Source organism: Geospiza fortis, unplaced genomic scaffold (genome assembly GCF_000277835.1).
Source record: "Geospiza fortis unplaced genomic scaffold, GeoFor_1.0 scaffold41, whole genome shotgun sequence".
NCBI classification, from domain to species: domain Eukaryota; kingdom Metazoa; phylum Chordata; class Aves; order Passeriformes; family Thraupidae; genus Geospiza; species Geospiza fortis.
In genome coordinates, this window is record NW_005054299.1 from 11,438,518 (window position 1) to 11,456,977 (window position 18,460).

Here is an 18,460-nt window from a genome sequence, read left to right on the forward strand (position 1 = left end):
AGAATCACAAAAGAGTGAAGTCCTCTACCCAACCTCAAACTGTATATAGCACAGGAAGAAATTCCCCATCCCACAAAAACCTTCCACCATAATTCCTGATTTTTGCTCTGGTGTCACTTATTTTAAGAAGATGTGGGACGGTCCATCACAAATACTATTTGGACCAAAATAATAAGTGCCAGCTATGACCACAATCCTTGAGTTGCTTGGCTCAGCCATGAGAAAAAAATAGGTATCACAGAGCACAGAACAGTTAAGGCTGGATGAGACCCCTGGCAATCATCTCCTCCAAACCTTGGGCTCAAAGAGGAGTCAGCTAGAGAAGGTTGCCTGGAGTCCCATCCAGTCAGGTTTTGAGTATCTCCACAAATGGAGCCTCCATAATATCTTTGAGCAACTTGCTTCAGTGTTTTGATCACACACACATTAAATTATTTTTCTTATGTTTAAATGGAATTGCCTATGTTTCAGTTTGTGTCTATCAACTCTCATACTGCCACTGGGCACCACAGAGAAGTGTCAGGCTCCATCTTCTTTACTCCCCACATCAACAAGTATTCATACATATTGATAAGCAGTCCCAGGTCTCTCATTCTCTCCTCCTATGTCAGATACACCAGTCCTTTAACCATCTTTGCAGCTCTTTATCGCACTCTCTCCATATCTTTCTTGCCCTGCAGAAGCCCAGAGCTCGACACAACACTCCAGATGTTGAGCAGAGAAAAAAGATCATTTGTTTTGACTTGCTGGCAATTTTTCTTAATATTGTCCAAGGCTGTTGTCTGCCACAGTGGTACAGTTCAGACTCATGTTCAAGTTGTTGCCTACATGAACTCTGGGTCCTTCTGCACAAGGCTGTTTTCCAACTGGCTGGCCTCAACCTCTACTGATGGATGAGGCTTTTCCTCCTCAGGAAAAGGACTTGGTATTTTCCTTTGTTGAATTCCATGAGATTCCTATTGAGATGCCTCCAAACAGCAGTATAACCATCTGGTCTATCAATTTTCTTCCCAGATTTATGTTGTCAGCAAACTTGCTTAAAGTACAGTCAGTCCCATCACCCAGGCCATTCATGAAGATGTTTAACAGTTTTGTATCCCAGAACTAAATCTGGGATAATCTATTTGTGTGGCCTGCAGCTGATATGTTTGCTGCTGACCGCAACCTTTCTAGCCCAGCAGCTCAGCTAGCTACTAAGCCTTGTCACTAATCACTTATCTAGCCCATAGTTCATCAGTTTGTCAATTAAGGACATTATGTAAAAGTGTCAAAAGCCTTACTAAAGTCAAGATAAACAGCATCTACCAGTCTGTCCCTATCTCATCACAGAAGGCTATTAGGATGGTCAGGAATTATTTCTCCTTATGGATTTGTGCTGAGTACTTCTGGTCATATTCTTGTCCTTCGTATGTTTGGAATTGGTTTCTAGGATGGTTTATTCCTTCACCTTTCTAGAGATTGAGATGAGGCTCCCCACCCTGTCCAGACAACCTTTCTTGTCCCTCTTGAAGATAAAAATAACAACTGCTTTCTTCCTGTCCTCAGGAATCACCCCCAGTGGCTATAACCTTTCAAAGCTAATCAAGAGCGGCTTCACATTGACATTAAACATCTCCCTCAGCATTTTTGTGTGGTACCAGGGATTTACTTGTTTATTTGTACAGTTCAGTTAAATATTCCCTAATCCAATTCTTATTAATCGAGGGTGAATGTTCCTTACTCCATACATTGTAGCTGACAGGTCTGACAGGCATAGGATTTCTCAAGGTGAGTTCTTCCAAAGATTACAGTGAAGAAGACTTGAGCACCTCATCCATTTTTGTGTCCTTTGCCACCAGGTTCCCTAGACTATTTAAGAGTGGGTCTATTTTTTCCCTCTTCTTTCTTTTGCAGTCATTCTCCCTTTAGACACCCTTTTTGTTGTCCTGTATGTCTCTTAGCAGACTCAAGGCCAGGTAGACCTTGGTTTTCCTTATCCTATCCCCACACATTCCGATAGTGACTCTATATTACTTCCAAGTCACCTGACCATATTCCCACCTCTTGTAAAATTCCTTTTATATTTAGTTAGAAGCTCTTTGCTTACCTACATGTGCCTCCTGACACCTTTGTTTCATTCCCTGCTCATTACGAGGAACTCGAGTTTAAAAGAGGTGATCCTTGAAAATCACTGGGCTCTCACAGACCTTTCTTCTTGCCAGGGCCAAGTCTGGTGGAATTCTTTCAAGGAGGTCCCTGTCACAGTCTGCTCTCCTGAATTCTAAGGTTGTTATCCTGGTTTTTGTATTGCTCCCTTCTCTCAGGATCCTAACTCTGCCATCCCATGGTCACTGCAGCCTAAGCTACCCTTAACTTTCACACCCCCAGTCTGTTGGTTGTGGATGCCAGCTCCAGTGGAGTGACTCTTTTCTTCAGCTCAACCATTATCTGTGTTAGGAAATTGTCATCACTCCAAAAACCTCCCGGATTTCTTGTGCTCTGTGGTATTGGTCTTCCAGCAGACATTGAGGTAGTCATGAGCCTCTTCCAGTTGTCCAAAGAAGGTCTCCTTTACTCATTTTTTTGATCTATAACAGACATCCACCAAAGTTATGGTTTATTTCCCACAAGTTCTCAGCTGTCTTGTGGTCCATCACTATGATGAGGTAGTGTGATGCAGATCCTGTTATTGGAGAACCATTTCACAGAAACATCAGACTCCTCCTCTGCTGCAGCTTTCCTTCCTATGTTTTTAGGGAGCACTCAGAAATTCAAATATATCCTGTTCTGGGAGACCTCATGCCCATTCAAATCAATACCACAGCTCAGAGTCAATTTAAATCAGTTTCCCTGGATACCACAATTGCTTCCCAGTTTGCTGGTGTTGATATTTCTTTCGTAGTCTCCAGTCTTACTGTTTGGGACTTCACCACACTAAAACATGGTAGACTTGTATCTCTATTGTTGCCTTAGACTGGCTAAAACTTAAGGCATCACTACCTTCTGAGAAAGAAGCTTCAACAAAATCTTTTCACCTCATTAATGTACAGAAACCCTCATGTGGGCCTGTTTACTCTAGGGGTCTCTGCTAAAGGTTATCTCCATTCATGCCCTTGTTACCATTTCATGATTCAGTCTGTCCTTATATTCCCTGAAGAGCTATCCTTAGTCACACAATTTGCATGGCATTACATCTTCTCATCCCTGAGTCTAAAAGTGAGGTAGCTTGTCCTACAACATTTGCAATTGTAACAATTTTTCATTCTGATGAAAAAACTGGATTTGAACAGGAGACCAAATCTTTGTTTGACCACATGTAATAACTCTAATCTTACTTATCAAGCAGGCCTGCTTCTTCTTATAGTATTGCTTTTGGTATGAGCATTGTTTGATTCTGTATTCACATCTGCATCTATCAGTGCCACAGCATTTCACTATGCAATGAAGTGATCCTCATCTCCACCTTCCTAACGCACCATGTAAAAGAACTGGAATGTAACATCTGACAAGAAACAACAGTCATACTTCTGTGTAATGCTCATTCATCTCAAAGGAAGTTCCTGCCTCAGCTGACACTAAGGCAGTGAATGCATGGAGTTCTAAGAAGCATTCCCTGGCAAACTTTCTATATGCAGTCCTGAGTGGTTTTCTTAAAAGAGCTGCAAGAGATGGAGCAGGGAAAGAGAGGTTTTAAGCCAAATTTCTTTACTTAATGCAAATATCAACCCCCTTGAGTAATAATTTGACATTCCTTAGCAAAGACACACTCTACTTTTGAAATATTTACCATTCCTTTATTTTTCATAACCTTAAGAAAATTTGGAAGGAATGTGAACTGTTTTGGTTTTTGTCTTCCTATGATGGTAGAGATTTATTTATAGCCAGGAACTGCAGGACAGTCCTCACGTGGCTGCTGAAAATTAAAACAGCATGTAGAGTTTTGTTTTGTTTTACTTTTATGCCTTTGCTGCTGCAATCTCTCCCTGCGTTCCCTAAACCCTTGTTATTGTAACCAGAGCCACATTTTGCATTGCTACAATTGCAGGGTTATGTAAATTCCAAAAGCTTTAAAGGAAAGGGCCTGTAGATTCTACTCTGGAACACAGGGAAGTTGACACAAACAGTTATGCCCAACATTAAGGGAGACACAAAAGTATTCATAAATTGTCAAGAGACAGGATACCCAAGTCTCAGCATCAGCATCAACCTGAAGTTTTCTGAACCTTTAGAACTCACTGGTTTCATTTAAATTGATTGCCCTCTCATTTTCAGCGTTGTGCTTTGCTAGAGCCAGGAATATTTTCTTCAATCACTTTTGAAAAATCTTCATATGCTCTCTCCCACTTTTCACCAGTGTGTACAGGTTTACCCAGAAGAGCCAATAAAAGAACGTTCTACAGGTACAAATATTTTCAGATCCAACGAACTGAAGTTTTTCAATGATGACAAAAATGTACATGTTGAAATACTTTGCTTTAGGTGTGATTATTTTTATATTGAAAAGAAAATCAAAATGAAAGAGAAAACCCATACTCAGAAAAGTTATTAAGATAAGAGTGTGACCTTGCAAGCAGTCTTTATGGCACTTAGGGTGGGAAGAAGTGTGATATATGTTGCACATCTGTGCACTTCTGAGTAACCAACTTGTAATGCTGACATTACTTGTGCATTTCTGTGTGGGCATGGGCAAGCCAATTCATGTCTCTGACTCTGTACTCTCTAAAAGAGGGATAATCATGCCTGACTCACCCAGTGTTAGAAGGTTCTGCATAAGCTCTTAGTCCCCAGTGTTTAGACAACTCAGCTAAAGGAGAAAAATATTTAGCTCACTTCTCCAGATTTACTTCTATTTAAGTTCTAAATCACCATTAGATAAATCATGTTTAGACCTCAGACAAAAAAACAGATTACATTATTCCTGAAGTATGTGGAGGTTTTGCTCAGCACGCTGCACCCCAATCACTGGAGTGTGCTAATGAGAGCTCATGGACTTTGTGAAAAGGTGCAGTCAGAACTCCCTAGCCAATTCAGCTGACACTATAAGGAACAATGAGGATGTGATGGTTAAATTTTCTAGTAAGCCTTAAACTTACCGCAGCAGATATGAAAAAAAAAAACCAAAAACAAAAACAACAACAACAAAAAACCAAACAAACAATCAAACAAACAAACAAAAAAAAAAACACAAAAAACCCCACCAAATAGCCCCCAAAACCAGCAGGGCTTGCTGCATTGTTCACACACATCTTTGATGCAAGGTCAGTCATGGTAAGTGAGATAAAAAATGAAGCACTGGCTCACTGGCTCACTCTTTGCAACCAGGTAGGTCAAGCCAACACAGAAGGATCATTCCAAGCAATTTCCAAGCTGTGATATTTCCAAAACAATCATTACAGTTGAAAGGACACTTTCAGTAGTGTACAATAGTTCCTACTTACCTGGTAGTTACTGTCACTGCACAGGTGACAATAGCTATTTTCTTTTTAGAAGTGTAGCTGCTTAAATCTGATTGTGAAAGACAAGACCCACTTCTAAAGGTGCAGCTACACAAGATCCTTGCACAGCTCAGAAGTATCTCCCAGTCTGGCATGTGTGTTTATTTACTTGGAGCCAGGAATTGCCCTGTGGAGCTCTGATCCTGACCATCACTGTGACCCTGGGCAAATGACTGAATGCCTCTGCACCCACAATTTCTTTTGAAGTCAACTGGTGATGTGTATGCTCACCAGTTCTGAAGAAAAACCCAAGCCCTACAGGCTAAAGCCAAAATCTGTTAGAGCTGCGGTGTTTTGGGTTGCATCATAAATTATATAAATTTTTAACACAAAAACTGAAGCATCAACAGATAAGAAATATTTTTGTAAATGTTGTCATGTAATCATACCAGTAGAACCCAACTCCCAGACACAGAGCCATGGAGTCCAAGGGACCATCTATATTAACAATTTTTGGAAGAGGATAGTTTGTTCAAAATCTGTGTTGAGTCAGAAACAAGCAACCATAAGACAAAAGGAAACTAGAAATCAAAGTCAGCTATATTAGGCTGTGTCCCATTCTTAGTGTACCTAATCATAAGTATCTGAGAACTATGTATATTGCTGAATCAAATAATGCACTGACCAAAATTGTTACTTTATTTTATAAGTTATGCTTTCTGATAGTCTAAACTGTTGTATTTTTCCTCACAGATTATTGGTTTAGTGCTCAAAAGCACTGTGGAGCACAGACAAGAAACTCTGATATCCTATAATATGAAATTCCCCAGATTTTGTTCTTAGACCTGATTCCAAATTGATACATGCCTCTAAGTGATCAGCACTGCTTCATATACCCTTCAGTATTTCATCAATGTATTAAGCAAGATGGAGTTTGCTCAGCTTTAGGGACCTGTGAAGTCTGCAGCCTGTAATTATTGGCCAAACCAGCATCATAGCTCCTACCTACAACTCATTAGTTTCCTTGAGTTGACGAAGCCCTTCCTCATCCTCCATGCTTGCATACCCAACAGATACTACTTGGCTCAGCACAATTAGCAAAGCAGGCTGGACAAGGAGCTACTTAGTCACCTCTGAAGCATATTACAGCAGAGAACCTTCAGTAGCTGACACATGTCAAACGAGGCAAAAAAAGTCATAATATACTGATAAACATAACCACACAGATTTCTGACACATTGGAAAGACCATTTAAAGAAGTCTAAAAAAAATCCTTATTCTGATACCAAATGACAGGAAGAATATAAAAGGCCTCTGTTGGCCAAGTGGTTCAGTGCAGTGAGGTTTAGTTATGCCCATCTTGGAACCTCAGTGCTGTGATATTCCTCCGCTGCATGAAGAGAGAAGAGCAAAAAGAATGAACAATGGTAAACACATGGGTAGAAGCCACACATTAAAAAAAAAAAGTTTTAAAAAAGCAAACCAAGCCTAACAACAGCAACAAAAAACCTTACATAAGCAGGAGCGGAATAGAAGTAAAATTAGAACAGCTCAGTTGGAAGGCATCTACAATAATCAGCCCAGTTCCCTGATTGCTTTAATGCTCTCTAATGGTGCAACACAGGTGAGCTGCAAAAGGTAGATTTGTCTTGTCCTCTCGACCTGCTGCGATCAGCTGCGCCCAAAAATATCTGGAGAGAAAAAGACACCTGACACAGACATGGTAAAAGTGATCCAAACTGAGAAGTAGTAACTCTGAGGGTGTGGGAAAGTCTGCAAACAAATCACTGGGTGTGTCAGATACACAGACGCCGGTATAATGCAGTGATTACTGTGTCTCAGTGAATATGTAAACGTGAGCTTGGTGTTTTAAGAGCCAGGCACAGTGACCGCTGAACAAACTCCAGTCTGGCTGCATTTGCCTAGGAGCAGTACAGCATTTGCTGTGACCCTAAAGCTTCATGGGATGTTCAGAGATAACTGAAGCCCAGAGCTACTAAACAAATCCAGCGTGACATCTTATTCTACATGGAGATTTTCTAGACTAAATATCACAGGACTGGGAAAACTGCTTCTGTGACACCCATGAGTGAATTTCTCCATGAGCTTCACTGAGGATACAGGGCCCATTATTTCCCACCCTAATAGCATCACAGGATGCAGCGTGTATGATCCACATCAAATGCCAAAATTCAGCCCTAGAAACAGGCCTCCAAAATGTTGGTGAGAAGCTTTAAAATTCCAAATGCCACAAATACAGGAACATAGAGAGCTGATAGATTGAAGCTCACACAGTCTTGTACAGAAAACCTAAGAAATAAACCTTGTAGTTTTGTGCAGCCTTGGCTGTTCCATTGCAAGCAAGCAGACAAAGAGATAGATAATACACTGAAAAGCACATACCCCAAGTTAAGGGCACTGGTCAGACAGTAGAAGCAAGCCCAAGATTTACAATGAAGGAATTCCTAATGAAAGTTAAAGAGTTTTTCCCATTTCCCTGGAGGCATTGGCCCCCAGTCTGGCATCAAACTGTCCATCTCCCTCTAGCTTCTTTGTGAATTAGGTTTATTCCTGAAGGAGCTCAAGAATCCCAAGAGACCATGACTAAAAATGGCTCAAAGAAAAAATGAAAGTTGCCTATCTCTCTCTTCCACTGTGTAACCACTTAGCACTGAGTACCCAGAACTGTAGACAGTGTTCCCAGTGTTGTTTCAGCCTAGCTCAGAGACATGTTTCCTCAGCAGGCTATTTGGATCAAAGACTTCAGGCAACGTCCCTCAAAGAAAAGACAAGGCAAAACACAGAGGGTACTTTTTCACCATCTGCTTCCATTTTAATTTGCTGCACTCCCACGTGTCACCAGGGTCTGTGGGGTGGTCAGCTGGATTCTGGGTCATATGCATTCATGGCAGTATAAGACTACAAGGTCATCACATCCTGTTTCCTACAATCATAGACAACTGTGTAATAGACATGTAGTCCAGCAGTCTCCACAGCACATTTATTCCAAAACTATCACACATTAACATTTGCCTTTTCAAGTGACCAGTGGGAAACAATTAGATAAGTTTTCCAGTCTGAAGTGAGGCAGCAATTTTCATTCTTAGTTTAAAGCAGCTGACAATGACAAACCAGGTATTTCATTGTACAGAGGTATAATATCATCTCCCTGACCTCTGTTAACTGACTCTAGAGATTATAAAATTTAGTCCACCAGTGGATAAAAATACATAAAACTAGAGATAACTTTTTCTTTATGTCAAAATTAGAAAAAAACTCAAAATATTGATGTGCATTTAATCTGAATTGTATGTTGATGTATATTGCAAAAATCAGAGCCAGTAATTGAAAAACTGATTCTCAGAACTGATGAATTGACAATCTTATATTGCTTTTTGGTAAAAGTACAGTGATACCATATGAAAATGTTACTACATTATGATAGGTCAACTGTAATTTGACCTATCAAATTTGACCTACCTACCTTACAGTATTTCCTTAGATAAGGTTCCCATTCCACAGTAGCTTAGCTACACTAACAGATGTGTAAATCAGAAAGAGTAGGGGCCCCTGGAGATGTCCCAATAGATGTGAATATTGTAAACATCACCACTGAAAGTAAGCAGGAGATGAGACAGTGAGGAGTCACTTGCTAAATTTTGCCTCTGATTTAACAGAAAATGTGTCATGAAGGACACAGTAGGGTGTTTATAGCACAACACATGTCGCCCAGCAGGTACATGAAGCTATTCTAGATAAGTCCAGACACAGCTGGAAAACAATTCATGGGTCCCCCAAGGAAAATTGCAGAAATTTTCAGTCAGAAAATGCGTCTGTTTTTCTCCCTATAACTTAGTAATGGTGAGTGCCAAAGACTTTGTAACATTCACACAGACTGCCTGAATCCTGCTGACGATGAAAGGCTGAGGTCAAGCTTTGTACTTCTGGCATTGGCAACACATTTCAGGGCCTCTACAACAGAGCCAGAGAGATTCACTCATTGGGACGCCTGACCCACAGGGCAGTAAAAGTATGAAACAAGCAAAGAGGGCAAGTTCATATCTCAGTAGGGCACAGTTGGAAGACAGTTCATATTGGCAGGGCCCTAGCATGGTTATTACTCTATCCCTGCATAACAGTGCAGGAGGATGCTGACACATCAGAGCTCAAGTGAGAACAAAACCAACTGTCTCTCTGTGCACTCAGCTGTTAGAAACAGTTTAATTGGTTCCCGCTGTATACACGGCTGCAAAAGTAGCAAAGGACTGAAGTCCCCTCATGTTTGGTCAAGATCTTGCTTTCTTTCATCTGTTGTGCAGATGCTGATGGGGGTCACCTGCCTAGAGGGGGGTCAGGATTCTGCCAAATGGATTTAAGGAGGGTACTCACAGTCCAGGCATCCCAGCTTAATGGTCAGTGACTCAGTAAGAAAACCAAGATTGTCTGCACTGGTGGATGGCTCCATTCCTAAGGCTTGTAAGGAAGAATAATATCCTGGCAAACCTTCTCTACAGATGTATGCTGTTTTATCTAACAAATAAACCCATTCCACCTAGTAGGGTAATTCTCTTACAACCATTATCAGCAGTACCTAAGTTCCATAGTCTCAATACAGGCAAAAACCTAAATGAAGTGTGGAGTGTAGGAAGAATGGGAGATTGTAACTAAAGGCTCTGGGAAGATGTGAGGGAGGGAGTAAAAATGGAAAGAAGTACCCACTCTGAAATAGGGTGACACTCTTGCATTCTGGGAGAAGTGTGATTTTGGTGGATATATGGCTTGTCTATAGACAGGAGACTAAAAGCAACATAATGATTAAGATTATGTTATAATATTTTAATTATTAACTATGGCTTTGCTACACTAACACTTCAGAAGACATAAAGGTATATGAAAAAAATGGGTCTAACCTACCTGCAGTGAGAGTACTTATGTGATAGTACAGATCCTCATTAGTTTGCAGGCTTCTGAGAAAATTGTGCCTCAGTTTCCCAAAATGCTAAATCCACTAATATTTGCAAAGTGCTTGGAAATTTTCCAGAGGAATGTGCTGGATGCAAACAATAAATTGCTGACTTCATCTGCTATATATATGTGGTTTATCCTCACATTTTTATACAGTGTATGATTGCAGACAAGAAAATATTCTCAGCATTTAACTTCTGGTCAAATAGGAACAGTCCATTGACATGACCCAGCTCTACGAGAAACAATCTGACTAATAGTCATACAATACCCACAGCATTTGGGGCTTGATCTTAAACCAATGGAAAGTACAGAACTTGCTATATTGTAGGCTGATGATTTATTGACTACATGTTTTCAGAGGGAATGGACTGCTGTAACACACTAGGGGGAAAACAATGGATTTATGTTAAAGGGAAATCATGTTACACCTCTAGAAGAGTCCAGGAAACTTCTTTGCAAGGATCAGCAGAGACAAAGATGCTTAAACAGTTCCCCAGTTGTTTCATTCCTTCTTGAAAAGGTTGTTTGCTTTGACCTGACAAGCAAAGGAGCAGAATTGGCAGGCTGATGCAGAACAACATGGATTCCCATGTATTTCTGTCACAGCCTTCTGGAGATTTGAAAGAAAACAGATGGCAGTGCAGGACCAAGAGCGTGCAAAGAGATTAATGATTTTTAAAGACCAGCATGATTTACTTTAAAATATCCTAATTTTTTTTTTTTTATTTCTAAAGCACTGAGCTTTCCTGGAAAATGGAAGCACTCAAAATATTTGTTAGTTACGAAAGTATCAGTGACAATATGCTACTGATGAGTATGCCTGTTTGAAATGTTTTAAGAAACATTTAAATGCAAAAGAAAATACAAAACATCCCTAAAACATAACTAGAGAAGGGTTAGCAAGTTAAATATTTTCTGAAAAATTGTCACTCTTTGTAATCTACTTTTCAACTGGGGAACCAGCAGAGATGCTGATCCCTTTTTTCAATGTCCAGAAGATGCAGACAGTGCTAAAAATGCAGGTATAATTTCTTCACATGCATTCTTGACACTTAAAGGCATCCAAAATATGAATAAGTTTCTGGAGGTTCGTGATGTGTCTGGTCAGCTTCCTCAGTCAACATCTTATAGATATGACTGCTGAAGCATCAGAGGATCTTCACATTGTTTTCTCTCACAAAGACCACAGGAATATAAAATTGACTACATAGAGTCAGAAATCCATCTAAACCAGAACCATATCTCCAAGTAAAGGTCAGCTGCAGATGTATAGGGAAAGCATATTAAAAACCCACATATAGTCTGATCCTACCTCTGCTCAATCCTTTCAGTTTAGGACCTGCAGATGGGAGAATAGCCAGATTATCATGTTTAATAGGGGACCCATCCTCCAAAATTTTTTACCTCTTCCCACAGCTTTGTCTTAGGAGAAGAAAATATTACCATGTGCTCTTAAACCTTCAAGGGTACGCTTGCATGATTTCTTCACAATAAATCCAACCTGGATTGTGCCCCTTGGCAGAAATGTTTCTTCTCTTTTGTGTCTGTGTTTGTGTATTTATTCTGTGAAACTGTCCTGGGAACACATCTTCATGTCAGATCTTATAATGTTAAAATGGACTTGATCATATTCTTCAAAGAGGAACAGGGGACTGTACAAGTTTCTATCACTTAAGTCTTCACAGCTCATTAATCCAATTCTTTAAGCAGCTAAAAGATTGCCCCTCCAAACAGCAAACCATATGAAAAGCCCCCCAAATCAGGCTTGTTCACTGCCTTGAATTTATTATTGAATAATAAAAGCTATAAAACAATAGAAAGGAGTTCTTGTTTATGCCTCTTTTATAAAAGTCCTATACCGGGGAGACAGAACAGACTTGTTGGGTCTCACAAATCAGCTTTGTCCCCATTTCAAAGAAGAGCTGGGCTGGCACATACATTGCCTGGATTTTAGTTATTTTGGGACACAGTGAAGAGAAAAATATTCTCCAACAAAAACAAATGTGAACTTCAAAATTCATGAGCAGAAATACCAACTTCAGCAATTAGTACTGGGAAGTCAGCAAGCACTTGTTATTCAGGGATGAAGCCTATTTCTTCCTTGCTGCCGAAGTTTTTCTCAGTGCCTCAAGGTTACCTCTATTTCCATTTTCACAGTCTAAACACATCCTTCTGATCTCCAGCTCCCATTCCTTGAATTCCAGCAAGTCTTCTGATCTCATCCCTTTCTTATCTATTTCCTTCTTTTTACCTGAAGTAGGAATTTTTAACTCCAGAAAAGCCTTATCTCTGGTGAAAGCCTGCCCTACTGTCAGAATAACTTTTCTACTAAATTAAAAAAACCCCTGAGCTTCTCCTGTTCACTTTGCTACTCCATGTTACAGAATCACAGAGTAGCCTGAGTTGAACAGGACCCACCAGGATCACTGAGTCCGGCTCCTGGCCCGGCACAGGACCATCCCCAAGAGCCACACCATGTGCCTGAAAGCAATGTCCAAAAGCTTCTTGCACTCTGTCAGGCTGTGCTGTGCTGACCACTGCCCTGGGGAGCCTGTTCCAGCGCCCAACCACCCGCTGGGTGAGGAATCTATTTCTAATATCCAATCTAAACCACCCCTGATACAACTTCAGGCCATTCCCTCAGGTCCTGTCATTGGTCACCATAGATTTTGTCCTGTGTCTAGTAAACTCCTACTATCAGGAGACATTATCTGACACTACAGAGATCACCAGAGAAGCCAAAATTTCAAGTATTGAAATATCATATAGCAAACTGAAAATAGATATCTAACGGGGAGCATGAATGTTGGGCAACATATAAACAGACACAAAGCCTCAGGGAGGGAAAAGCTTGTTTGATCATCAGCAGGTACCCATTTAACAACACACAGTACTAAGATAGCTTGAGGCTACTCTACCAATAGCACTGCCCGGGGTGTGATGTGCTCATGTGCCTTCATGGTTCTCAGCAAATCACAGCTGGGAACACCCTGTCAAGAGAAATAAACCATGAGGACAGAACTGACACACCAGAGCTTATGGGAGCTTCTAGCAACATGGAACACATTTGTCTGTGCCTTCCATTGCTGTAAACCAGCAGTAGTTTCAGTAGTTTCACAGACCTTCAGAAAGTTACTCTGCTGTAAGAAGTATGTGAGCAGAATCAAATGTACTCTGTAGATTTGCCCAAGTCCCTCAGCCAGCATTTCAAAAACAGCTTATAATTTTGGCTGCCTCAATTTTTGAGTCTCTTGGTGTCTTAAAAGACACTAAAAATAAAGAGCCAAAATTACAGGTTACTTTGTGCAACTTGGGCCTCAGTTTCTCTGTACTAAGTTCTGATGTTACTTGGAATTAGAATTGAAGCATGGAGTAAGTTTCTTGAACAATACAAAGCTCCAGAAAACTTTTACTAGATGAGAGTTGACTTGCACTCTCTGTGTCTCAGGTCACTCAGGTTGGAAGATAACAATTCCTTGGCCTGATAACAGACTTGTGCCAAACAGAAGTAACGTCATTGTTAAGTGGAATTGCAGAAATATGATAAATTATTCATACTACTGCATGTTAGTATGTGTACTGAAAACTACCAGTTTTCTGCACATGCCTGAGTTCAGAGGAATGTGATATTAGGGATCACAACTGGCAAATGGAAAAGCCACATGAGACACCGCTGTCAATAATCAACAAACCAAAAAGCATGGGAAAATACACATAAAATCTTTCATCCAATGAAAATAAGAGCACTCAGCTTTCTTTTAATTTAGGAACATGCTGTGCTTGCCTGGGGGTTGCAAGGGCAGGGAAGGGAGAGAGGGTCAGCTCTCCATAGGACTGACCCAGGTTTGAAAATTCACAGCAACTAAAGTGCTGAAAGCCAAGCCTCCCACACATCCTTCCCCTATGTGTCAGGAAATAGTGTCCCCTGATTGCTCAATCTCTTAAGTCAGATGGCTGGCCTGGAGGGACTAGATGGGTTTTTCGGATACCATCAGACCTTGGGGGAATTTTATATTGACTAAAGCAGATGGAGCAAGCCCAAAACATTTTGGAGATCCCTTCAAGATGCTATTCAACTCTTGATGAGCCTCCCTGTCAATGAAGTACAGTAAGTACTTCTGTACTTGGTAAGAAAAATTTTTGTGACCGATTTTCAGGATGAACAGAACTACACATAAGAAGCACAACTAAAAAAAACCAGCAGTGATAGCAGCAGACAAGTGATATGGTGTGGTAAAGCCACTAGGCTATCCAGGGAATTTGCTTACTCAGCTCTGTGAAACCATGAGACCTCACTTCGTAACACATAATATAGACTTCTAAAACCTCAGGGCTACACTGACTGTCATAAGCTGCAACAGGCAATAGCTTTCTGTTCCACAAAACAAAACTGAAAAGATGCCTGCCTTGTTCATGTTGTGTTTTTTTAATCTTGCTTCCAGGGTAAGTCCATCCATAGTTGAACTAGCAATTTCCTGGCTAGCACAATCTCATCCAAATTCAAGGATGCTAAAAACCATGCATTCTCATTGGAACTGAGTTTATGTCCTGCCAGATCAATCTCCCTTCCCATTTTTCTTCCCAGCCTTCCACTCAGTGTGCAACTTTCCTGTTGAACCACAAATGACAGCCCACAGGGAATTTCCAGACTTGCAAACCCCCACAGGTACTGTTGCTAACCTATTGGATGCTGAGACAAAGGAAAGAAAGAGGAATAATGAGACAGACAGGAAGCAGTCAGATGAAAACAAGTATGGAATTATCTCCTTCTTAGTCCCTCTTCTTACCTTCTCAGCTTTCAGCAGTTCTGAATATATGCCTAAAGTATTCTAAATTGCCTAAAGTACTTCAGAGAGACTAACTGTTGAACCAGGTAAAAAGTGTTTGTGGCTCCAGACACTTGCCTTGGCTGTGACAGCTCTCAATTTTTTATTGGGGCATAAAGATTTCTAACAAGTTACTACATTCCTTAAGGAGATTTTTCTTTTACATTGCCAGCTTTAGTCTTTTGTTAAGAAAAAAAAAGCAGCTTCTTGGAAAAGGAGCTGCTTGGCCCACTGGAAACAAAATTTAGTAAGAAATAAATGGGGTAGAGGAAAAAATTCTGATATGTCACAGCAAAGTAGTTCAGATCCCAGTATGAGTCCTTCCAAGTCTGAAGACTTCACTTCCAAAGTACATCCTTGCAGGATCTGCTTTTTGAGACCCTTGCAGGATCTGCTCTTTTTTTGCATCCTTACACATGCAACAGTACAGCTGCTTATTCTCCAGCTCATGATTTGCATAGCATGGCATCCCTTAGTGGGTATTAGACCTTGACCACCTGCCCAGTATCTCCATTACATTAGCCAGCACAGTGATTACAGCAACCTGCAAATGTTTCCAGCACAGCTAACTACACTCGCCTAATTTCAATATGCAGTGGAGATCCCAGTAACCCTCCTTCCTTTCAGTCCTCAATTTTCCTCTTTTATTGCCTTCTCCCTGCCCCGATAACCCACTCTGCCACCCTCAAGAGGAAAAGTATTTGCAGACTTTTCCCATTATCAAAACAGCCCGATGCAGGGAATGCTGACTTGCAGCAGCCTTTCTTGAGACTGATTGTTGGCTGAAGCCAATTGCTAACAGCATGGGGACTCGCATTGTGCAATTCACATGGCTTCTGCTCCTCAGCCCAGCTTTCTGTTTATGCTCAAGGGCATCATCTCTCCTTCCAGCAACTGCACAGGCCAACAATGCTCCTGCTGGCCAAGAGCTTCCTGCAGTTACAAGTGCTTGCAAAGTGTGTCATCTTCATGCAGGAGGCCTCAAACTGTTCCTGGGGAAGCAAGCTGCTTCTGTCATGGGTCTCATTAGAGAAGATGCCAATGAAAAGGACAGCTGCCTACACAGCTGTCCCAAGAACTGCTCTCTTCTCCACTTGAAGAATGAACAGACACCCAGGTGTGAGGTTGTTTTCAATCTCACAGGAGGTAAGGTTAACTAAATGCAGCATTGAATTTTAATTGCAAATAGATACAGCTGTGTGCCCCATTGAAAACAGCATCTTATGGAGTAGGCTTGGGAATCTCTGGACTGCAGAGGTATTAAAAAAAAATTACTAAGCATCACTACTTTTAGTTTGGACTTGGACCAGGTGCCTGTATCAGTATCTGCAGGGAGATTCTCCTTGTAGTAGGCGACTTGTTCATGTGTGACCCTGTTACATCTAGGTTTTAGATGTGAGAGACACCTCTTCTCTGCAGAAGCAGGGGATTCTCTGGAGAGCCATTAATATCAAGCAAGTACGGGGTCAATATGCTAAATTTGGCAGATTTAGCCAAGTGACTCCCCTTACTTGTTTTAGTAATTTTTTATCACCAGTAGCCTGGCAGAGTGGGACAGGACTTCATTGTCAGGGGCCAGGGAATTTCCTGTCATCCTCATAAGGAAAGAGGAGCTTCTTGCTGCACAATATGACAAGGGATTAAAGAGTTAAAAAAGAAATCCTACATTGTGGAGTTACCTAAGGAAGTTGATTTTTGCCTAAGGCTTATTTGGGATTTTCCTTTCCTGCTACCAGAACATGAACTAGCTGAATTTCAGTTAATTTTGCAGTCTTCTAAAAATATGACCATCCCCTCCTCGCTCTCCTCAGACCTCCCTCATCTCCTGTCACCCCCATCTGCATACAGAAGAGTGCAAAAGCCTGCACTGTCAGCCCCTCTGCATACCTTTGGGAGAAGCAATCAAACTAAACCTGAATTGTGTGTGCTGCCAAGCTAGCTTCAGGATATTTCAGAGGAGAAAAAGAAAGAAGAAAGAAAGACAATCAGTACTTGCAGGGATTTGTTCTTGGAAACAAGCAAAAACATGAGGAGCTTTTCTGCAGCAGCTGCACTTACATTGTAGTAGCCGTGTGTCTGCGTGGATCCTCCCCGTTCTGCAGTCCCGTAATCCACACAGAGAAATGCCTGTACTGCTCCTCTCGCTGGCACTGCTGTTAGAGTGAGACTGGAACTGCTGCTGTTTTCACTTTCAGACCAGCCTCTCTCTCAAATCCTCTGACGTCAGGCAGCCTGCAAGAGATATTTATGGAATGAACAATCTAAAAGTTTTTCTAGGTAGATTTAAAACTGCAGTTTGGCAGGGGGGAATCTGTAATTTTTAATAGAAAACCTCTCCAAGGGGTTCAGGGAGGAAACTGTGGAGAACTACAGATGTGGTTGTATAAGTCCCTGGCAAAAGGCAGTACCTGTACTTTTCCGTCCATGGTATATTATATCCACACCCAGCCTGTAACTATCTGTCATGAAAGTCCCCATTTGGAAAGTGGTTTTCCAGTCTCTCAGCTGTGCTTAAACAGGGTTTGAATCAAGCGTGACATAGAGATCTCTCACAGACACACTCCAAGCTGTGTCCAGGCTTTTACTGGATTTTACTAAAACAGGACTGAAACAGGGCCTTCCAAGCATCTTGTCCACATCCTCTTTCACTTTGGCACTAACCCCTTTTAGCTGGATTGTTTTCTCAAGCATGTGGGCTATTTTGGCCATCTTCCCTCCTAACGTCAAAATATCTTCTCTAGAAATGCGTCATTTCGGATAAATACCAGCTCAGGAAATTAATTTAGTATTTGATCTCCATTATGCTCTGCTTATTTGCATCTTTCCATTATTCCTTTGCTACTGTACAGTATGACACTTTTCACCTGCTGTGAAAGCCACTTAGGTGTTATGTGGGAGAGAAGAGATGCTAGAGCAAAAACCAAAACAGTATTAGCATTAATGTTAATCAGTACTTGAAGAGTGAAATGCTCTCATGGTATAATCCTGCTGAGGTAAGTGGTGATAAATTTGGACTGATAAGACCTCTTTGTTTTGTATTTAGAAGCTGAGCATGGCTATAAGCCTGTAAGTATCAGTAGTCCCATCTAAGAGATGAAACAAGTCTGAAGGTGAAATGATATATGGTGAAACTCCTTGAGTGAGCTTTGCTTGATTACAGACAAACCTTTTTAAGAAGTTCAAAACTTATTCAACATTTTCTGCAGGAGTGTACAAATGTGCTGCTATTATAAGCAACTGGGTTTGGTTTTT

The 18,460-nt window shown here is 41.0% G+C and overlaps 1 protein-coding gene across 1 annotated transcript in view; it reads right to left on the reverse strand.

The window, feature by feature from the left end:
* The window catches only part of DAAM2 (dishevelled associated activator of morphogenesis 2), a 203,397-nt gene extending 186,039 nt beyond the window's left edge, over nucleotides 1-17,358 (reverse strand). Inside the window, exon 1 of the mRNA XM_031060132.1 lies at nucleotides 17,267-17,358. The gene's annotated coding sequence lies outside the window, so the exon portion shown is untranslated. The remainder of the gene's footprint in view (nucleotides 1-17,266) is intronic.
* Between the last annotated feature and the right edge of the window lie 1,102 nt (nucleotides 17,359-18,460).